Below are 4,782 nucleotides of genomic sequence, written 5' to 3'. Positions count from 1 at the left end.
CATCCTAGTAAGGCGTGTTGGTTGAGGTCAGCCCCTTGAATTGACCCGGTTCTAATCGGTGCCGCTCCACCTGTTAAGTGAGCTTTAGTGGAATCCTTGTGATGGTGTAGCCAAGGTGGGGACGTAGGTAATTTGGTCGAACCTCGATGACATATTGCGTGTATTGCTTACTTTTCGCACTTTACTTTTACTACACGTGTATGTTTATCCGTTGATCGCGTAGATTGGCCCTAGGCATGTAATACTGTTGATAAAACTAGTAGACGTAGGGGATAAACTTTTAAATTCCCAATTCACCCCCTCCCCCCCCCCCCATTTTCTAGTTGCACCAAAACTAACAATTGGTATCAGAGCCTCGTAACTTACACTTAAACTTCATTTAGTAAAAGATTATGATGACTCATCTTAGTGCATCCCCTTCATGTGAGGGAAGATTGGTCACACACCCACTAGTATTCTGTGGTGATAACTATGTTGTATGGAAATTCAGAATGAATGTGTATGTGAAGGATTTAAATTGGAAATTCTGGAATGTCATTGATCAGGGTGATTGTATGCCTATGAAATCTACTGGATGTACTGATGTTCCTAAATCTGAGTGTGAACTGAATGATCATGATGGGAATTTAGTACAGGTAAATTTTGATGTCATGAATACCTTACTGCGTGCTTTAGATTCTAATGTTTTATGTGAGGTTATGGCATGTAGTAATGCTAAACAAATCTAAGATGAACTTGAGAGGAGATTTGGAGCATCAATGCAAAAGGAAGTCATCTCTCTATACGACTCAAGCTCCACTGATCTTGAGGGAGGTAACCAGTGTTTCGTTGCTTCAACTAATGATGAGGTTATCTCTATTCCCTTTGCTTTTGTAGACAAATCTGAAAATGATTCATATGCTAAATTGAATGATATGTCTGATTGTGAATCATATGATAGTAGTGAGAGTGAAAGCATGCCTACTTATGAAGAACTGCAAATTGAATATGTTAGAATTCATAAGTCACTTATTAAAGCTAACAAAAGATATACTGCTTTGAAGAACAAGTATGAGGCATGTGAGAAAGAATGTAAATCAATAGTTCTTGTTGAAAGGGAAAATGATATTAAAATCAAAGAGTTAGTAAACAAGAATGAAAAATTAGAAAAAGAATTGAAAGCAATAAGATCTCAAACTCCAAATGATAATAATAAAGATCTTCTTATTGTAGAACTTGAATGCAAAACAAATAACATGACTAAAGAGATTTTTAAATTACAAAGTGTTTGCAAAGACTTCAAAGATTCAAAAATGCAAGATTAGAAAAGAAAGTAGAAGACTAGTCTAAGATCATCCATACATTCACTAGAGGTAAAGAAAATTTTGACAAAATCTTAGGTTCACAAAAGATGACCTTAGATAAGGAAGGTATAGGTTTTAATGGAGTTGAAAATAAGAAAAGGAAGAACCTATACATGGGGTACTTTGTAAAAGAATCAAAACATTATGCTAGTACCTCCTTCAGTCCATACACTCACACCTCATGTGTCTTATGCAAAAAGAAGGGGCATGTAAAATTTGATCTCCCGTTTAAAAGAAAAGGTGTGAAACCCAAACGAGTATGGAAAGTCAAAGAATCACCGACTCCTAACCCATCAAGAATAAAAGATAGAAAAATGGTATAAGTTGTTAATAAAACAAACCCTTTGGAATTCAAGGAAGAATTTACTCAAATAAGAATTACATGATCATATAATTCTTCCTTAGCTTTTAGGTTTAGCCATACGGGGTAGCATTGACTAAAGGCTTAGGAAGTGGTTCGGGCTGAAAATGTAAAATCTTAGTATACGTCCACTATTTAAAATTTTACATACTAAGTATTTTGAAAAATCAAGTCAATCTGCAAATCCAAGTATATAACCAATCTGAACTTAATGCATATATTCATTGGTTGAAATATGAAATTATTGGTTGTTTGAATAAAAATCCACTTCTAAATGGACAAAGCGATTGTGCCTGACATATCATTCTCAAATGCTTAATTCATACTTGAATATACAAATCTTAAGTTAAGCATACTTTGTCAATTGCACAAGTTTTGAGTTGTAGGAAATGAATTCTTCCAGTTGAACATCTTATCTTAAACTCATATTGAAAGCCTAAAATTCCTAATAAATTTATTTTGTCATCACTCCAGGCTTAAGTACTTTTGATCATAACTCCTTATCTATTTGGTACTTATTAATAGACATTCCTCTTAAAACCAAAGTTAGAGGCATTCACTAAAGAATTCAAGTTTTACTGACAAATCAAGATATCTTCTTTGAAATTTAAATGTAAAAATCCTCTAATTTTAGTTTATATCCTCCATAGGAAATCTTTACCAACCACGATCACATTCGCTATAGTTTTCATCCTATATTATGGTTCGTATCCTTACTCAAAATAGTGATCACACATAAAGAATACTTTCCAATCACCAAAGAGCTACAGTCAAAATTCATATACTTTATAATGCTCTTTGCCAAAATGGTCAAAACATAATCCTTAGCTTGCCTATATTAAATAATGTCCTGCTTTTCAAAAATACTCTCCCAAACTTAATAAAGATTTAATCTTTAAGAGTATTTACTCTTCTTTTCGTCATAACCTCTCAAACTTTATATAAAATCATTTAGAGCTTCATCATAATGAATTAAGTTAAATGGCTAAAATGTTTAATATAGGTTTCAATCTTGATGATGGAACAAAATTCATAGAAACGTACACATGATCCTCAAAATTCAAAGTTATTTGAACTTGTGCCTCTCACACGTATTGGGATTCATAAGAAAAGAGGCATTGTAGGCTTATGACTTTGAAAGAAATATTTATTGTAATTTTTTGGTCCTCTATGCCTATTCATCTAAAGCCAAGCATATATCATTAAAAATCTAGATCTCTTGGTTAAATGATTTGAAAAATAAGAAAAAGGCATTAAATGAGTCAAGTGCACAATTGAGGGGGAGCATTTATCTTTCATATCTATATTTATTAAAATGCTCTCAATTTTTATTTATGATTAAATGTTTGTGTGCCTTTGTGAGAACAACTCTGCACTAATCTCATAACTATCCATTATTAGTTATTGTTCATATCATTTATTGGATAGTTCATTTCTTTTATGAGTTGTTGATTGAACTACTAGAAAGCATGCTTGTTTTGAAAGCCTTCTGCATAACGGATGTAGTGATTGAGAATTGCTTGCTGGTAGATTTAGGTTCTCGCATACCTTAAACTCCTGAGATACTGTTTGTTTGAGGATCATTTTTGTGCAGGTTGATTTTGGGAAATGTCCTATTAACAGCTGACATGTTGCCGAATTTTCTGTAGACATTTGCCCAACAGGTTGAAATGACCTTTAAAATTGAAAACTTTGTGTGCAAATGAAACTTGAATCTTGGATTTTAAATATTTACGCTTAACTCATTTACTTTAAAATTTTGAATTCTCTGGAGCTGGTTGTGCGTACATATTTAAAATACTTTGAAATTGGCAAGTTCTTATGGATAGATCACACTTTTAAACAAAATGCTGCCAAAATTTTCAAAATTATTGCACATATATCTATATCATTTCTAAATGCTAAACTTCTTAAAACTTGAGTTGTGCTTTTAAAATAATTTTTTAATTATGCTCATGTTGATATGTAAAGAACGTGTATATTCTTAGGGGGAGTCACTTAACCTTAAAATCATTAGGCTCGGAGAAAATGAATATTGATTTTGCCTTCATTTTTATATCCTTTGGAAAATATATTAACAATGTGGTATCAATGTGCACATTTTAGTAATTCTTTGCTTGATATCATGTTCATTTAAAAGCAACATGTCTTTATAACTAGTGGTATTTTAACAAGTTAGTATCTCCTCTACCACATAGTTATAACAATTGGTATCAGACCCACATATTTTCATTATACTAAATCTTATGGGAATACATGTTTGTTTTGGCAACCAAAGATGATTATGATAAAATTAACATTCAAATATTTTTGATAGGATGAGTGAAAGCCAAATGAAAAATCAATATTCATCCTTACATAATCATCCATTGGGGGAGTATAGAACATTAAGATTGTTAATGTGTTGCATGATATTATTACTCCTTTGATGCAAATACTATTTGAGTTGATTGGTTGAAATGCACTATATTTCGTTAATTGAAACTCCAAACAGGTCACTTAGGTACAAAGTTATCTTGGGTATGCTTCATTTTCAAACAGCATGCTGCCAATTTTTTTTATCCTCCCAATATATCTTTTGTATCTAAATGATGTCTTGTGCCTTCATGTTTTATCCCTTAACCCTTTTTGCTATTACCAAAAGGAGGAGAAGAGGCAAAAGTGGGTAAAACAATGTCTAACCTATGATTACTCATTGCTTTAGCTATCTTTATGCATAAAGTTAGGGGGAGCCTTTCTTGGCTGTACCCACTTTTGCATAAAGTATTTGTCATTATCAAAAAGGGGAAGAATGTTAACCTGATAGGTCGCATCTAGTTTTGATAATGACAAGTACTCTTGGTACTGATGGTTATACTAAAGCTTTCATGCAGGTTCACCTTATGCACGTTTTCGAACTAAAACACATACCATGATGGCGTGCGGTGTTTGTGCCAAGGAATGAAGAATTTTGTCTTGCATTTGTAAATTTTTTTCACTTTCTTCATTTTGGGATGTAATATTGATTATGGACTGTACACCCTGTGGCTTATAATAATTTTGCATCATGCATGGTAGGTAGGTATGTTCAAATCGACC

This window comes from Malania oleifera, chromosome 6 (assembly GCF_029873635.1).
Source record: "Malania oleifera isolate guangnan ecotype guangnan chromosome 6, ASM2987363v1, whole genome shotgun sequence".
NCBI classification, from domain to species: domain Eukaryota; kingdom Viridiplantae; phylum Streptophyta; class Magnoliopsida; order Santalales; family Ximeniaceae; genus Malania; species Malania oleifera.
Note: the sequence above shows the minus strand (reverse complement) of the source record.